This window comes from Cydia splendana, chromosome 1 (genome assembly GCF_910591565.1).
Source record: "Cydia splendana chromosome 1, ilCydSple1.2, whole genome shotgun sequence".
NCBI classification, from domain to species: Eukaryota; Metazoa; Arthropoda; class Insecta; order Lepidoptera; family Tortricidae; genus Cydia; species Cydia splendana.
In genome coordinates this window covers 3,572,113-3,591,509 of record NC_085960.1, presented here as the reverse complement: position 1 = coordinate 3,591,509, position 19,397 = coordinate 3,572,113, and the positions used below count along the sequence as shown (strand labels likewise).

Sequence of the window (19,397 nt, the reverse complement as noted above, 5' to 3'; positions counted from 1 at the left end):
CTATTTCAGTTTCGTTGTTTGGTCTACCAACGGACTTAATGACTCGTTGCATAATTCTTCTAACAGCTGGTGAAAGCTGGACGTCGCGAAGTCTGTAGGACTATGATGATTCTATTGGGCCTCGTCAAAATAGATCGTTTCTGCCACATCATCGAATGTAACAAAGCCATAGGGTGTGATGATCGCTTACATTTAGGCTAGACGTTGCAAAAAGAAATGTAATATAAGCTATAGAACACAGAACTGAGCCCAGTGCGGATATAAGGGTTGCCTTTTTACGTATATTTTCTATCGTGGCACGTGTCTTTCAGTTCACACTTGCTAATGTTGTTATGTTAGACAGTTGTTGTATGGTTGCGAAACCTGAGGTGGATGAGCTTTCTGTATTACGAGTATGACGAAGCCTGCGCTGTGGATCTGAAGGTATGCTGTAATTATTATGTTTTTTTTTTGGTCAGATAATTATACTTATTCTAAGTTGTTGTAGTACTCCTAGTGTCAAACACGGTGCACAGTTAGCTTAGCCTCACTCTAGTTACTGAAGTGACTGCCCTGATCACAGACGGTAAAAGCGCGACCATCATGGGCCCGCAGCTTTAAAAAATTGGGCTTGTCTTGTCCTGTACTTTAGCTACATTAGATTAGCGATACTTATATTTAATACTAAATAGTTACACGATTATAAGTTAGTGCCGGCACCCATAAAAATCGCTCAATATAAGTAATTAGGACCCGAACTCACCACCAATCGGTTTTTAAAAACGTCGCCTTAAAATTTTCTGCCAACAGAAGCAGAGGTATTTTTATGTGAAATCATGACCTGTCGATGAAAACATTTAATTAACGAATTAATTTTAAATTTATTGGTAAAAGGCAATAACAGACGACATTTTTAACGCAGTTCTATAGTGTTGTAAACCAGTTAAATCACGCATACCAACAGATGCAAATGAAAATCCAGTAGATACGTTTCTCAATAAAAACCAATAAGGAATATTTTATAAATCAGCTTCAATTTATGGAATGCTTGAATCTATGCTAGGTACATAAAATAATAAGAGATAAAATAATTAATACCCAAACTGCTAATGTGCCGTGGGAAAGTTACAGCGAAATTTCCACATTGAAAAATTTCGGAAACTGAGAAATATTTTTGTTCTATAGTTTTTTAAGTGTCTATGTCCTGAAATTTCCGAGTACATTTCCATTTTTTTTTTAAATTAGTTTTGGCCTGCGGAAAGGAAGCGCGGTAGTGCCGAAGGCCTGCCGTGCTCACTGCTCCTCGGGTCCAATTGGACCCTGATTTAGAAAGTGGACCCAAGTTGTAAGGTAGTTTTTTCATGCGCTAAACAACAGTGTCTATGGATTATTTTGCTCGATTAGTATTTTACTAGCCTAGTACTAGTACAATACAAGGCCAAATTTTTGTACTTTTTTTTTTTTTTTATGTTATAGTCAGCAAGCGAGCAGACGAGCCGCCTGATGGGAAGCGGTCATCGTCGCCCATGGACATAAGCAACATCACAGGAGCCACTTAAGCGTTGCCGACCCTTGAGAACCCTAAATACCCGCTTCTTGAAGAATCCCATGTCGTAGCGCAAAGGAAATACCTCAGGAGGCAAGTCATTCCACATTCTGCACGTTCTGGGAAGAAACGAGCGAGATGCCCGCTTATTCTTGGTGTACCATGTATCTAAGAAGTGGGGATGAACTTTGCTCCTTTGGCGGGAGGTGCGGTGATAGAAACGAGACGATGGCACCAAATCAAAAAGTTCTTTCGAGCACTCCCCATTGTACAGACGGTAGAACATGCAAAGAGAGCCAACGTCTCTCCGAAGGCTAAGAGGTTCTAAGCCGTCAGTAAGTTCGGGATCGCCGACAATACGAACTGCCCGCCGTTGGATGGAGTCAAGAGGAAGGAGCTGGTATTGTGGAGCGCCAGACCAGAGATGAGAACAGTATTCCATATGAGGTCGAACCTGCGCTTTATATAACAAAAGCCGGTGACTAGGTGTGAAGTACTGTTTGGCTCTGTTAAGCACCCCAAGCTTTTTGGAGGCCAGTTTGGCTTTATGTTCCAAATGACTCCGAAACTGGACTTCGTTCGTAATATCGACACCAAGTATCCCGATACTTTTAGCCATGGTAAGGGGAATGCCCTGAAACTTTGGCGCCGTGACAAATGGGGCTTTTTTAGCGGAAAACGCACAGACTTGTGTCTTACTGGGGTTGAACTGGACGAGGTTACGTCTACCCCACTCGGAGACCTGTTCAAGGGACGTCTCGATCTCAGACACAAGTCGCATCCTACACTCCGACACCTGCTCAGGGGGGGCGTTTACACGACCTGTATAACAGCTATCGCCAGTGCTGTCATCTGCATAGCAATGAATATTGTTAGTCAATAACATATCATTGATATGCAGAAGGAACAGGGTAGGCGATAGTACAGATCCTTGGGGTACGCCAGCGTTTATGGGCTTATAGTCCGAGCATATTCCGTCAGTGACGACTGCAATGCTACGCCCACACAGGAAACTGGAAACCCATGTGCACAACCCCTTAGGAAGCCCGTATGAGGGAAGTTTTGAGAGAAGTGCCTTATGCCAAACCCTATCGAAGGCCTTTGCGATATCCAGGCTAACAGCCAGTGCCTCTCCCTTACTCTCTATGGCGGTGGCCCATCGGTGAGTGAGGTAAACAAGAAGGTCTCCAGCGCCTCGACCACGGCGAAACCCGTATTGCCGGTCGCTAATTAGCTGGTGGTCTTCGAGGTACTTAAGGAGCTGGTTGTTTACCACACGCTCCATCACCTTAGAGAGCAGGGAGGTGATCGCAATAGGCCGGTAGTTGGAAGGGTCGGTACGGTCACCCTTTTTGGGTATAGGGTGAACCCAGGCAATCTTCCAGGAAGACGGGAATTTCCCTGAGCGGTATGAGAGCGAGAATAGTCGCGTCAGAACCGGAGCTAACTCTGGGGCGCACTGGACTTCTTGACGTCGAGGGCAAAGAGAGCACGCCTTACTGCGCTTTGAGTAAAGCGGACCTCGGGCATACGAGTAGAGTACTCGCATTGCGGAATAGTGGGAGGTGTATTGCCCCCGTCGTCCAGTGTAGAATTCGACGCAAATAAAGAGCAAAGTAGGTCTGCTTTCTCTTTTGCGGAATGAGCCAGTGAGTCATCGGGTTTGTGCAAGGATGGTAAGGAGACCCTGCAAAAGTTCCCCTGAACAGCTTTGGCGAGAGACCAGAAAGTTCGGTCTCTCGCCAAAGCTGTACTATTCAACTGTCAAATAAAATAACTAATACCATAGCCGTCGAGCAGTTATTCACTCATTCAATTAAAATGTTTGCAATATTATGAAATTGATTAAGACATCAAGATTCATGACAATCACGACGCATTTTCTCAATGACCCGTTATCACAAAGATTTACAGCGTACCTAGTAATACGTTTTAATTACCACAATACGGTTCTAGACTTCTCAAATAACCATACCTACTGGTTACAAGTCTAAGAGCCCTTTCACATTGAACGGACATGACGTCGGGAGAAATAAATGTATAAAATGTGTACCTATATAATTTTTATTAATGAAACTACGAATAAGTATATTGCTTAAGAAAGAAAGCGTTAATGTTGGAAATACGACCTAATAATACCATAACTAAAATTCTTTACGGATTGATTTACTTCATCCGAATGGGCCACAACAGCGTAATAAAGGCACAATACGCTATTGGGGTATTTCTCCAAAAATAAACTTCACAGGATACTGAATAATAATTGTATTCACCTGTTTACAATAATTCACTTTTCTTTACAATTCGGCACTTAACTCTAGACGTTTGCACTGTTCGACTGCTGTCAAGGCAATGACCCGCTCTGACTGGTTCTGCCCTTTTTATTACCACTCGGCAACCGTTGAAACAACTTGTAGAGGGCGCTGGACGGATATAGTCAAATAACAACTGTACTAATGACTTCTTGGTTTGCCGAGGGATAATCAATTGACATGCACGTAATAAATTAAATATATATTAATCACTTATAAATTATAAACAAATAAGCTAACAGTTCGGCCATCCTGTTTGTAGCAAGTCCCATTGCTACATAAAAGTGAAACTTTAATAATCAGAAATGCCATAATCAAAATTCAATCATATCACAATAAATATAATTAAATCTTAACTAACAGTCTTAATTAACAGTTACACATGTTACTACTGAAGTTTATGAAATAATCGTATATGTATGATGTATATATATGATGTAAGTATTCACATAGCACTGATTAAGAAGGTTATATTGAATCATGTAATATATGTTCTAATCAACGTAATTAAATATGATTAGGTGTAAAGATGGCATTTTTATTTAATTAAACTATATAATAGTAATTTAATTAGATGGGTCATTATTCCTGATCACTACTAGAACATCCAGTATCAATATCACTATCGAGTTCTCTTACAAAATTCAACCAGGGTTGAATTTTATCAAGTGCTACCACATTTTCATACCTACGACCTTTCTTCTTTGTCAAAGGAGTATCTCCTATGAGGTATCTATCATTAGGGAGAACTTTAAGGATACGATATGGTCCTTGGTACTTACTTACAAGTTTTTGTGACTTTCCATCATGTGGTACTTGTCTCTCTACTCGCACCAAATCGCCTTCCTTGTAAGTGGTACCGGGTTTCCGACTTTTATTAAACCTTAGTGCATCTTTATTTTGCTGCTCATCTATTTTCTGTTTAGCCTGTTCTCTAACATCATTTAGGTCTTCAGTACTTACGACATTTAGCGTGTCGCTTATGACAGCGTTCAGTATCCCTTGCGAATTACTTGTGACATTAAATCCAAACAGAAGTTCCGATGGAGTTTTCTGAGTAGTTTTATGCATTGTGGTGTTCAGACCTACCTGAATCTCAGCGACGTATTCGTCCCAATTCTTCTCATCTTTGCCATGTGTGGAGGTAGATAAAGCATTAAGGATTGTTCTATTAAATCTCTCTACTTGGCCGTTGGCCCGGGGAGTAGCCACGGCGTTCTCAATATGTTTAATGCCATGAGATGAGACGAATTCTTTGAACGTCTTGCTTGTGAAGCTAGTTCCTTTATCTGTAATGAGACGGGTTGGTACTCCAAAATAACTTATGTGCTCTTTAATTACTTTGATAGAGGTAACCGACTTTGTGTTCTTGACAGGGGTTATGTTTGCGTACTTCGTGAAGCCATCTATAATTACAAGAAGATAACAGTTTCCTTTCTTGCTCTTTACAAAAGGGCCTAGGTGGTCGGCGTGAATCGTATGGAAAGGAATACTGACCTTTTCTATAGGGTGTAGCTCGCCTTCCCGTTTACCTCCCGGCTTTTTGTGGTGTGCACACTCTAGACATGATGCAACATACTTTTTCACAAACCGTCTCATTTTGGCGAACCAATAGTGTTTCTGTATCCGCTGAAGTGTTTTATCAAAGCCACAATGTCCAACATCATCGTGGTTCTTTTGAAGTATTTGCCAACGAACACTCTTGGGCACTACGCATTTTAATTCGTCAGCCACGATGCGGTAGACACGGTCATTTTTAAGTTTATAGTTATTAAGGTAGTCAATTACCTGTTCTGAATTTGGATCACTGAGCGTTTCCTTTATTTTTTTAATTTCTGCATCCGCGCTCTGGACGGTCGAGATCCAGTCTTGGTCACTCACTTCCGTAGTGAGTAGTACATCGAGAACGTGAGATTCTTGTATACCGTCGTCGACAGGGTGGCGACTAAGTGCATCTGCGTGTAGCATGCGTGCACCGGGTCGATATTCGATGGAACAATCATATTCTTGTATCTGTACCCACCATCTAGCCACCCGTGGAATAACGTCGCGTTTGGTGAGTGTGTACCTGAGGGCGTTGCAATCTGTAAAGATTTTAAATGATATACCTACCAAATACACCCTGAACCGATTCAGTGACGCGATTACAGCGAGAGTTTCTTGTTCGTACGAGTGAAGTTTGCGTTCCTCGGGAGTAGTCTTGCGACTAAAGTAAGAAATCGGCTGGAAAATTCCGTTCGAATTAGCTTGGAGTAATATCCCTGCAATGCCATCTTTGCTGGCATCCGTGTGCAGCTGGGTATCGGCCTTTGGGTCATATAGAGCTAGAAGCGGTCTCTGAGTCAGTAGAGTTTTGATATCATCAAAGGCTTTCCTTTGTGGTTCTCCCCATACCCATGTAGATCCCTTTCGTAGTAACTCTGTCAATGGGGATGTTATGAGAGCGTAGCCCTTAATGAAACGCCGGAAAAATCCTGAAAGTCCAAGAAACTGTCTTACCTCGTGCTGATTTCTTGGTGTAGGGAAGTTTGAAACGGCATCAGTTTTTCTAGATCCAGGGCGAATGCCTTCAGCGCTGACCTCGAACCCAAGAAAGTCGATCTGATTTTGGAAGAAATTGCACTTACTTAATTTAAGCGTTAGGCCTCCTGCCTTGAGTAAGTTAAGCACTTCTTCTAGTCTCTGTAATCCCTCTTCAACATCTTTTGACGGGATTAAAATGTCGTCCATATAAACAATGGCATACTTAACTTTGGCTTCCGACAAAATTTTGTTTATTGTCCTCTGGAACACTGACGGCGCGTTGACTAATCCGAATGGCATCCGGTTATATTCATATTGTCCGTCAGGTGTGACAAAGGCTGTTTTGTGTCGTGACTCCTCCGAAATAGGGATCTGATAGTATCCCGATGCCAAATCCAGGGAAGTGAATAACGTGTTACCGGAGAGCTGGTCCAGTTGATCTTCGACTCTGGGGAGTGGGTAATGATCCTTCTTGGTTTTGCGATTCAGGGCCCTATAGTCCACGCACAATCGCTTCTCGCCGGTCTTTTTTTGAACTAAAACTATAGGGCTTGCATATGGTGACGAAGACTCCCTTACGATCTCACTATCGAGCATTTCTTGAACCATATTTCTTACCAGTGTTCTTTCGGTGTGTGACATACGGTATGGCCGGTAAACCACTGGAGTTAGCTCTTCAAGTTCAATAACCATTTCTGATACCTTCGTGAAGCCTAGGTCATCGAGACCTTTCGAAAAACAATCGCCGTATTTGGACAAAAGTTGTTGAAGCTTCAGACGTTCTTCCTTGTTCACACTAGGACCACAGTTAACTGACTCATCAACTTCCTTTTCGTTGAATGTCACCCCGCAACAGTCGTATGTGTTGTCGCCGCCGTCGTCGGCTGGCTTGAACTCAGCACGCGTCAAAAGAAAACCACTATTCAGAGTAATTACGTCAGAAGATGCATTCAGAAGGAGCAGTGTGCTGATACCGGAGTTGATGTCGTATTGTCCCGGGAGCAAGTAATATTGTTTACCTTCTGCCCCTCTTAGTGAACCGTTAATGATAATGGTTCCAGTAACGAGATACGTCGATTCCACTGTGACTGGTGTCAACATACTGCATGGCAGGGAGACTTGATTACTCACCTTCAGGTGTAACTTGCCATTTGCGGTCTTGACGAAGATAAGTTCCTTTGAAGTTTTAATTATCGTGATGTCCGGTTTTTCTGTGAAGGTATGGCCCAATAAAACTGGTCGTTTAATCACATGGTTTTCGACGACATATAGATCAATAACTTCCTTTATGCCTTGAACTTCGACGCTGCTTGTTACTATACCCACAGGTGATACCAAATTAGCTCCTACGGTGTTCAGTACTGGGAGTTCCTCAGATGTGTCAATGTCCAGATTCAGTTGTTTGGCTGCATTCATTGTTATTAGCGAGCATTCGCTGCCAAGATCTACAAAACATTTAATCATAGAATTGTTGACTTTGATATCCATTTTATATTTATTATTTGTGTCACCAACCTGTACTGCGGCAACTTGCTTCTCCTTGCGCTCTTTCCCTCGTGCTTCCTCCACTTTCACATCGTTAGACTCGCGTAGTCGCTTAAAACAGTGCTCCGCCAAGTGATTCCTTTTGTCGCAATATGTGCATGTGGCAGCAGGTTTCTTACATTTACTGGCACGGTGTCCAGCTTCACTGCAATTGAAACATACCTCGCCGCTGTTAGGGTTGTCTTTCGATACGTCCTTCGACATCTGAGGTCGGGCCGACTTATTCCTGTAGTCATTTTGGCGGAACTTTCGTGAAGGATCTTGGACGTCTTTATCTCTTACCTGTCCTACCTTCACTGTTCTAAAATACTTCAGAACTTGTTCAGGTTCAGAGAACTGGGCTGCTTGGGCGCCTACCTTTACCGCGCGGTCATCTACGCCGTAGAGAATACAATCAACAGCTTGTCTTCCATATATTTTGCACCTGTTAAGGAGATTTACCTTCGCATAATAGTACTGTTCCAGTGATTCTCCATAACGGGCCTTTTTTGAGAGCATTTCTGTAAGAATCTCGGCGTAATCCTCGCGACAGGGAAACGATTCGATGAGTTTCTTCTTCCACTCGGACCATGTAAATAAGACGCTAGATAAACCTTGGTACCAGGTCTTTGCAACGCCTGTGAGTTTGGGGAGAGCATAGTGGATCAATTCCCTATCGTCCCATTGGTATATACTGGCACATTCTTCGACCTTTGTGAGCCAATTTAATATAGTCTGTTCCTTGGACATCGGGTCAAATTCGGGTACAACATTGGTATTAAAGGAAAGTTTTGGTTTATCAGACCGTTTAAATTCCTTCAACACATCAAGAAACTTATCTAGGACAGCAGAGTCGCGATTATCCCTATTTGATTTTGATGACCTTGGCCGTTTTATATAACTATCATAGTGCTCACCAGATTCTTCTGACGAGCTGTGTCGACGTTTACGGCTGACTCTTTCTGACGGGCCGCGTGGATGTCTGCGGCTACCTCTTTCTGGCGGACTGTGACGACGTCTTCGGCTGCCTCTTTCTGACGGACCGCGACGATGTCTACGGCTGCCTTCTTCTGACGGACTGCGACGATGTCTGTGGCTGCCCCTACCTCTTCTGTAGCTATAGTCGTCATTCTCGTAACCTGACCTGCGAGCTCCAATGTCGTTATGATACAGTGGCTGGCTTCGTGATCTAGGTGATGGCGGGATGTCGTAATACATTACCCGGCCCTGTGACCTGGGCGCTCTTGGGCTGTTGTAATATGAACCCTGGCCCTGTGACCTGGGCGCTCCTGGGCTGTCGCAATATGAACCCTGGCCCTGTGACCTGGGCGCTCCTGGGCTGTCGCAATATGAACCCTGGCCCTGTGACCTGGGCGCTCCTGGGCTGTCGTAATATAAACCCTGGCCCTGTGACCTGGGCGCTCCTGGGCTGTCGTAATACGAACCCTGGCCCTGTGACCTGGGCGCTCCTGGGCTGTCGTAATACGGACTCTGGCCCTGTGACCTGGGCGCTCCTGGGCCGTTGTAATACAATCTCTCGCTGTTGTGATATGGATCCTGGCCCTGTGACCTGGGCGTCCCTGGGTCATCGTCCGCCTCCATACCTGAAACTTAGAACAATCGTCTCTACATATCGGCTCTACATATCGGCTCTACATATCGGCTCTACATATCGGCTCTACATATCGGCTCTACATATCGGCTCTACATATCGGCTCTACATATCGGCTCTACATATAGGCTCTACAAGCGCCTAGTTGATATTCAGGATTGAAGTTATCATCTAAAACAGAATGTCCACACATGTCTATATCCAGGGAGTACCCGGGCAAGATAAACATGCGTGTTTAACCATATTGACCTCCGGACTTCCTCCGTTACGGAAAATACAGTTATTTCGTTAAAATTACCATCTAAAACTAAATGTCCACACATGTCTATATCCAGGGAGTACCCGGGCAAGATAAACATGCGTGTTTAACCATATTGACCTCCGGACTTCCTCCGTTACGGAAAATACAGTTATTTCGTTAAAATTACCATCTAAAACTAAATGTCCACACATGTCTATATCCAGGGAGTACCCGGGCAAGATAAACATGCGTGTTAAACCGTATTAACCTCCGGACTTCCTCCGTTACGGAAAATACAGTTATTTCGTTGAAAATTGCTATCTAAGAACCAAATGTCCACACATGTCTATATCCAGGGAGTACCCGGGCAAGATAAACATGCGTGTTTAACCATATTAACCTCCGGACTTCCTCCGTTACGGAAAATACAGTCAGTTAAGGTATCGAGAAATTATTAATATTGACGGAAAGAGAACAAAAGAAAATAAACCGTACTTACGTTAGTGTGGCGTGGTAAAAAAAAAATCTTTTTAGATTTTTTTCTATCCCTTCTTCTGAAATATTGGGGTATTTCTCCAAAAATAAACTTCACAGGATACTGAATAATAATTGTATTCACCTGTTTACAATAATTCACTTTTCTTTACAATTCGGCACTTAACTCTAGACGTTTGCACTGTTCGACTGCTGTCAAGGCAATGACCCGCTCTGACTGGTTCTGCCCTTTTTATTACCACTCGGCAACCGTTGAAACAACTTGTAGAGGGCGCTGGACGGATATAGTCAAATAACAACTGTACTAATGACTTCTTGGTTTGCCGAGGGATAATCAATTGACATGCACGTAATAAATTAAATATATATTAATCACTTATAAATTATAAACAAATAAGCTAACAACGCGGACAATATTGTCCTACTTAATACAAGTTAGAAAGAAATCAGTAGGTATAAAACTCTCGCGTTTTGTACACATATTTAATTACACAAACGGGTCTACGGGTAAACGTCGGAATTAAAGGTAAAAACAATGAAATTATATCGCGGTAGACCCGTTTGTGTAATTAAATAAATCAGTAGAGGTGGTTATCGCAAACCACAAGAGGCAAAAAGACCACCGAAATTGGTCGCGGTCGCGGTCATAGCCCACAATATCGTGTAGGTAAATGAATAGCCAGTGTGTAAATACGTATGACGATACGAGCTTATAAACGCAGAAAGCCAGTCTGAAAGCTCTCTTAACTCTTACTGGTTAAACACCAGGCGGTCTAGCATAAGTTGCGTTCTCACGGGCGAGTACATACTTGAAGTCGCGCCAGAATCGCTAGATGTATGGAGTCGCGCGCGAGAACGCAATTAACTCATGCTAGACCGACAGTTACCGTCGTCATTGTAAACGTATAACTTATCTTTTATCGTCCAGTCGCGGTGTTTATACACTTGTATGAGCATAAATAACGTTAATTAAAAACTATAATCACCCGCACGATTTCTCGGTAACTGCAGGAAGCTGGTTTTTGAATGATTTACTACTTGGATGATGCATTTTCATATATCGTCACTGTTTTATAGGCGTTAAGAAATATAATTTTTACGAGGTATTTTTATAAATCAAGTATGTTGGGTTTCAGCCAATTAAGTGCTATATTATTCGTTTATATTAATGTAAGTATACACATCTTGATTGCTTTGAGATTCTGACAAATGGCTTTATACTAATTTTAATACTTAAATGCTAATTTTAATAAAAAAATCTATATTTTGATGCAAGTGTGTAACTTGTGCAAAATTTTTCACAAGCTTTTGCTAATAAAATAAAATTAAGGTCTCTGCCCACTACACCGCAGACCGCACTTCCAACGCTACCGCACTGACTCCGATTATTTGACCAGATGCTACTATATAGACCAGCGGTCGGCAACCTTTTAGCAGCCAAGGGCCAGTAGTTAACGAAGTTGACGCGGGCCGCACTTTGTTGATATTTATGAATTTATCAGACAATATTACATTTGTCAATTACACATAAAATAGCCAGGGAGGCTCGCGGGCCGCCTGTTTCCGACCGCTGTTATAGACTAATGACGTAATTCAAAAACATCTATCAAATTTAACAAATTGTTAATAATAATTTGACCCTATCCGTCATTCTGTTTGTTAGAAAGAGAACATTTTACAGAGCTTTATAAGAAGTGGCTAAGTTTTGTGAATGAGGGGGTTAACATTGATCGTACAAATGGTCAAGCATACAAACTACATCCATACTAATATTATAAAGGTAAAAGTGTGTCTGTCTGTCTGTCTGTCTGTTACCTCTTCACGCTTAAGCCGCTGAACCGATTTAGTTGAAATTTGGTATAGGGATAGTTTGAGTCCCGGGGAAGGACATAGGATAGTTTTTATGTCGGAAATCATCCCTGAAGAGAGTGCAAAGGGGGTGGAATTGAAAGAGTTAATGAATTGCCTAATAATTGAAGTAAGCAATGCGCGAATTGAATGATTGCTATTAGCATTATCCAGGCGCTATACCTACTTTGGCTACTTTGGCTGCTGTCACTAATTCCACGCAGACGAAGTCGCGGGCAAAAGCTAGTATGATATAACTGTGAAACAGTAGTGCGATATGGAATTAATATAAACACGCCGGTTTGAGCGCCGGCGCCGCCTGACACATCGTGATAGATTTGTGGGAAGCACACTGATACAGAGTCGGATTAAGTATATCATTTACACATTTATTATATCTAGAGTCCAGAAAAAAAAAGTTTTATTCAATTAATTAATAAAAGTCTGCGTTAATTTGTGTAATGCGCACAGATATTTGTTCCTGAGTAATGGGTGTTTTCTGCGTATTTAGTTATTTGTATATCATACATATCGTTGTCTAATCATCTACAAATAAAGCCTAATAGTTGAGCTTGCCGTGGAACTTAGTCAATTTGTGTAAGGTGTCCTATAACCAAATATTATTTATTTAATTGAATTTTAAATTCAGTTATCTCTCAATGTTGAAAAATAAAGGAATACCTAGGTACGGGTATCTATTGTATCCCAAATAGTTTTAAGTCATAATGTATAGTTTGTCCGAATTTTCGTTAGTCATAATTGGTTTTTCTCAGGAACGCGTAACTTTTCAGGATTGCCATAAAACAAACCTAACCTATCTATAGAATACCCTTACGAAAATCCTGAAAAGTTAACGGTTTCAGTTTTATGACTAACGATAATATGACAAACAATACATTATGACTTAAAACTTTATGGGAAACAAAGGGACCCCAATAGGTACACATCGAAAGTTTCAAGTTTTTGAGATACAGGCTGCTGAAAGACAACGGAGGCTCAAGTAATAGAATTTCGGCTTGAAACCCTAAAAGTTGACTTCAATGTACCTCCCAAAGCCGCCCCTGGCTGGTCTAGCACAATAAATCCGCGGTTGACGTCGAAACACTGGCATTGTACACATTTGGACATATTTTGTACCGCATTAGCTGTCACAATGACTGCTTAATGGCTACTTGTGTTTTCCCGTACTAAACGACACAAATCATGTGTCGCTTCATATAAAAAGGGACCTTAGAGCAATTGGCGTCTACTACGCGAAAGCGTCTCATTTGTAATTTGTAGATCTAAGCGCTAATTTCGCTACGGTTCCTTTTTGTACTTATTAACACATAAACATCTCTCTCTCTCTCTGGTCGGTCCCTCATTACTGAGCATCGTGGTCACTGGAACCCCTCAAATAAACAATCTGTCTCCATCTTGCTTGCTAAAGCATGAAGTTTTTCTGCGGCGGTATCATGATCGCATTTTTATCATTTATCATGTCATGCGTCACTTTCGCACTTACATACTTTTTTTAACGTGACAGGCATGATGACGGATGATAAAAAACCGACCATCTTAGCCAGTATATCATTATCAAAATTACCCCGCTTTCGAAGTTTTCCCAATGCAAATTAAAAAATATTAGGTACTTACCTACATAGAAAAAATTAAAAAGAAGAAAAATATTATTAGGTCTTTAGAGACTACTGTAAAAAGACTCAACAACCCACGTAAAAATACAGAAATTAACCAATGAAAAGTGAAAGTTTTGAAAGCTACAAAGACCACATATAAAATGTAATTTTCAAAAAGCCGATCGATATTATTCGTAACTATTACGCCCACACAACAACGCACGACGATGAAAATCCCTGTAATCGATAATAAATCATCCTATCGTATTTCACACTTACGCTTTCGATAAAGACGCGATTTGTCGAACAAATTATGGACTCTCGTGATCCGATATTAACTTTACCTACTTTATAATATGGCGAAAATAGCTTATTGCATTTTTTCAATGACGAGAGCTGTATGGCCATTTTACGAAAAATTATAGTAACTGCAACATATAATATAAAGGAAACCATCGTTTACATTATACTAGCTGTTTGTTAGAAGAGTGATAACCCGGTCATCTGCAATAAGGACGCTTCTATCAGAATATCTGTTGGAATCTCAGATGGAAACGACCTTAGGTATTGCACTTGAAGCATAAGGACCCTTCTATAATGAAAAGTCACATATAGGTTCCTAGCTAGTAACTATACCAGCTCTTTCTCTCTCTCTCCTCTCTCTCAATAGTTTCTGTACTTTCTGTCCCTCACAACTTTGTTAGAATGTAATATTTCTTCTTGTCGGTTCCTCGCTTAAAGATGACTTTGGTTTTGCAGTCACTGTGATTTGTCTCCATCGGTCCTAATCTCCCGCAGCCCTCATCGCGTGATGGAGTTTGCCTCAGGTGGTCTTCTCAACTTGGTCAGAATGTACCCTACTCGTACAGCGAGATGCAAATTTACATGGACACATTATGAATGGAATTCATTAATTATTGAGAAGATTAGGGCTTTGGTTGGATAGTCCTTTTAGGAAACTAGTCTTGAGCTCCTGGCTTCCTAGTTATTATCAACTTTATCAGACTACTTTTCCAACTTATGTTGTCAAAATACATTGGTAAATATGGTATATGACGATAAATACGAATGATGCTTTAGATGGGTATCTACGTTCCTATGTCTACATAATCTGTGCTAAAGGCGACGGAACTTTAACAGTTGCAGTCACGCTATACTGAACGAACGACAGGCCTGAGGCCTGATAAAACGAATAGATGTCTCATTTCCACACGCATTAACCTTCAAACTCCAGCCGCCATTCCAGAGAGGCTGGATTTATGTACCAGTCATATTTTACCGCCTAACGGTGTATGAGTACAGTTCGACGTATTAGACAACTGCCCGTGATTTCCATTGCTAACTAAAAAGGGCGAGTCGAACGCGTAACTAACTATCAAAGATCTTTTAACCCTACGCCACGACTATCGTGTGTGGCGCGTCATCATGAACCTTGTCGGAATGCACGAAGGTCCAATATCAATTGGGCTGTAGCTGCGCTGCCAGCACGATCTGAGTAAGAACATGTTTCTATCCTCGTAAGTCCCCGTGTACTTGTACAAGTACAAATTAATTTCGAATTTTGAACTCAAATAGACATAAAAGAAAGTTCCAAATTCAAAAGCGCCAAAACTGCCCTGGGTCTTACGAGGCTAAGATGCTGCGAGTCTACGAGCAGGCTAACTGATTACACCCTTGCCGATTCTGGAGAGTACCCATCCTTTGATTGCCATAATAAAAACCGCCTGTGGCGTAACTTTACACGATATCTCTACTATCTGCCTTGTTAACTGCTCTGCAGAGGCGAAGTGTAAACATGTAAGTAATACTTGTGCATTACTGGAGAGTGCAGAGGGCCTACCGCGAACACCGAAGTTCGCAAATTACGGACATCTTTCTCTTTTAATCTAATTACGCCTTAATGAGAGTAAAAGAAAAAGATGATTTTCGCGGTAATAGCCCAGACTGGTTGGTTCAGTGTTCAGCTAACTTAGCTGAGCAAGTGGTAAGAATACACTCATGCTAACGTCTACTCGGGTAACGAGCCTATTTATAAATGACTAGTTTAATATGGATGCGTGTGTTATAAATATAATTATTGCCAAGAACTATCTTAAAGTATCGGTGACGGAAAACAGACGTGTGACTTATTTATGGACTTTTGGTATGTGGAAAATAACTTAACAACAAATACTTTTCCTACGAACAAATACCAAATTTAAAATAGGTAGTTTAAGATTTGAAGCTAGAAACTAGTTCATAATCTTTCCTGCTGTTATAATCATATTTTTATTCAAAAGTTGCATTATAAACATTGAATTTTACAAGAAAATCCAGAAGTACTTTAATCATAGTCCCCTAAGCAATAGGGAGCTTTTTAAAATATTATAACTATTATAAGTTTCATAGTTCTTGACCCATTCGTATGTCTTTATGTCATTCGAAAACAATTACGATTGTAGAGTTACAATCTATACAACCTTAATTGGATTAGCATTTTATTAAATTTCTTACTTAAGATTCATGATATAAGGCAGTTTTTGCAATTACTCGAGTACTCAGATAAGATGTTGAGAAAACGAATCGCGTAATCGACTATTTTATGGATAAATGCAGTAAGTCCGAGTGAAGTTCGAATAGCTACCGTCAAAAACATACTTAAGTGTTCGATTGTGAACCTTGTTTTCATTAAGATAAGGTCTTCTATAGTTCGTGTTAATTGTTTCTTCATGTGTACTAGGTTGTAAGTATGGCGCTACGGCGGTAATGTCCGTTGCATTGTAACTCTATCAATGTGCTTTACGGGGCGTTTATCATCTTGAAGCCTTTATGGGTTGATTCGTAATTTTGTCCAGAGGTTAATTTGTGGGAACGGGTATGGATAGTAGCGAAGGAGACAATATATTCAGAATAAATGTAAGAAGGCAGCTGAGTAGCTAGTAGCTATTTTATTATTTTTTATACCGACCAAATGACATGATATGGTACGACACAAATGACACAATTCAAAGATTCACGACTAATTATCAACTTTTTGGCATGAATATTACGTTACTCCTAGCCTTGAGTAACTGGATTATGTACAGTGAGCTGCAAAAGTGTATACCCATCACTTTATGAATGGAAGGAAATAGCAATGTCAGTGTCACCATGCTGTCCGAGCCCATGGACTTTCGCACTCCGTAAAAATCAGACTGTTGTCCGTAGACTATATGACCTGGGGCTGATTGCATAACAAACTACAACTAATATTACAAGCGGAACTCCTTATTTAATAAGTGAAATTAGAAAAGGAGTTCCGCTTGTAATATTACTTGTAGTTTGTTATGCAATCGGCCCCTGATTACGTCTGGTGAGGCCTTGGAAGGCCCGTCCAAACGTCACCGATAATCGCTTGTGATTTGCGATACATTGCGGCATTTGATCGATCTATTGAATCCGTTGGTCCTACTTAACCAGCAATTATCCAAAATCGCATGCCATTTGTTACAAGGTCTGTAGAAGCCTTTTTAAACTTGGCCTTACCGTGCTGCCGCGCTTAGCATAAGAGCAGTAACTCATTTTGAAATGTAATTCAATTGTATACTTTGTACTTGTACGATATGTCTACAAATTGAAAGAGATTTCAAAATGAGTTAGGTATCTACTGCTTTTATGCTTAGCGCGGCAGCGTGCTCACCCGAGACCCTTTCATAACTTCTTAATTCATTTGTTTATCCGCCTTCTCCGTTATTTTCTGCGCTGCATGCTTACAACTAAATATGGCTGCCGGCCATAAACCCGGCTCACGCGTAATTCCTGTCCGATGACCGCTTCATCACCACCGTGAAACAATACGATAATGTAATACGTTGGAATTATATTTCGGTGCCCGCTGGTTGCTTGGCTAGTCTTTCAATTCCTTTATTCTTTAAGCCCTTGCTACACGGTCGCCGACAAGCCTTCTAACCGTCTGACCTTGGTCTGTCCTTGGTCAGTTTTGGTCAAATTTTGTTGGAAACAACTGTCTACACGGTCCGGGACGGACCAAGGCCACGCGGTCTGGGGGCTTCTCGGCGACCGTGTAGCAAGGGCTTTAGCAGCCAAGATATAGCAAAAGCCAAGTTTAGCAGTTCCTGAGGAGAGGCGAAGAATTGTCATTGCATATACGACTAAAATAATTTTTCACCGGCAAGCCGAGTCGGATAGTTGTTAAAATTGCCGGCGGATAAAATTCTACTACCGATTACGTAAAAAAAATGATAGGTATGTGGTGAAATAACAAATAGGTATAGTATGAGTAGGTTTAGGTACTACCCGTCGCTTTCTAATTAATATCGTTAGAAAAAGTCGGGTTGGCTATCTCGCGCGCGTAATTCTGTCGCAGCGCTTCTGTGCTAAGCCTACTGTGCTGACTTCATGCAGTCATAGTACACTCAGCTTTGATGGCCAACTTCCCCGCGCCCCTAGATCACACAGCAAGTGTGTCAAGGAGCTCGTTACACGGCCGACAGTGATACGTGCATATATTACAGCCTAGTTAACGCCGTCGTACACCCGTCCAACAGACTTTACGACACGGTGAAGGAATATCAGAAAAAATATCAGGACACAGGAATGGAAATATGGAAAAGTGGTTTCTGCTCTATCTGTAATCAATCATCTATTAGCGGTATTGGCAGAAAAGTTATACGTGTATCGTGATTTGTGAACGTTCGAGAGAAGACAATTATCAGTGGGTTTTCTACACGATTTTGCTGTCTGAGGGCCTACCGCGAACGACGTTCGACGTGTTGCCTCACTTGCCTCCCTGCCACACTTACGTACGAATTTACAAGTGCGACAGAGAGGAAATACGTCGGACGTGGTTCACGGTAGGCCCTCTGGTCTCTGTGTCATATATAGTCTCATACTACGAAAAAAAGAAAAAGAAAATTGGAGTAAAACATTATATTTCGGTTTACCCGGTACCCGTTTCCAAATCAAGCTCAAATTTATGTCTTCGGTACAACGATTGGCGTAAGATTTTCATCGACGACAAAAATAAATGCATCTAGATGCAATAATGTATTTTATCGCCCAAACCCGATACTTGTTACTCAAAAAGCTTTCATTTAAATTTATACTTAGAGTCTGTGCGGAAAGAGAAGAGTCGTGAGTCGTCGTGAGTATGGGCCCGCATACATTCCACGACTCTTCTCTTTCTGAACAGACTCTAATAGTTTTAATTTATCTTTATCATGCTGCAATTTATGATGATGCTTACGCTCTACACTTCTACAGAGTGGACATATACTGGGATTCTACCATTCTCAACATCCACAACCCTCGTTCGTAACATAGGTACTATATGAGGCATGCAAATATTAGTTGCTCGCCGTACTAACGTGTGTTAACGATAACTGCCGTCTAAATGATGATTATGCCTCCGTGATAGCGGAACGGTGTGTGTTATTAATTCTACAAACCAGGAGGCGTTAACTCTATGTGGAAATGTGCATATGGCTTTTCGATGTAGATTTTAAAATTGGTTGTGTAATATGCGTCGTTTCCCGTTGTTATATATGTATCGTTGGTGCGTACGAAAGTCGCTGTGCGTTTAAAGTCCAGCGCCCACTATCGGTATGGCACAGCAAGGGATCCTTCAGCATATTGCTGGTTATCCTCGGGCATGCCGAGGTGTGCTTGGGAATGCCAAGGCATCGCTCAGGCGTTCTCAGGCGTGTCTTAGACATGCCAGAAA

General features: G+C 41.4%; 2 protein-coding genes across 4 annotated transcripts in view; one reads left to right on the top strand and one right to left on the bottom strand.

Moving 5' to 3' along the window:
* Positions 1 to 15,543, top strand: part of LOC134789380 (FHF complex subunit HOOK interacting protein 2A-like) — a 257,350-nt gene extending 241,807 nt beyond the window's left edge. The window contains exon 14 of the mRNA XM_063760015.1: positions 15,521 to 15,543. The gene's annotated coding sequence lies outside the window, so the exon portion shown is untranslated. The remainder of the gene's footprint in view (positions 1 to 15,520) is intronic.
* LOC134789560 (calcium uptake protein 3, mitochondrial) overlaps positions 1 to 19,397 on the bottom strand; it is a 126,097-nt gene that overhangs the window by 16,815 nt on the left and 89,885 nt on the right. The window lies entirely within an intron of this gene.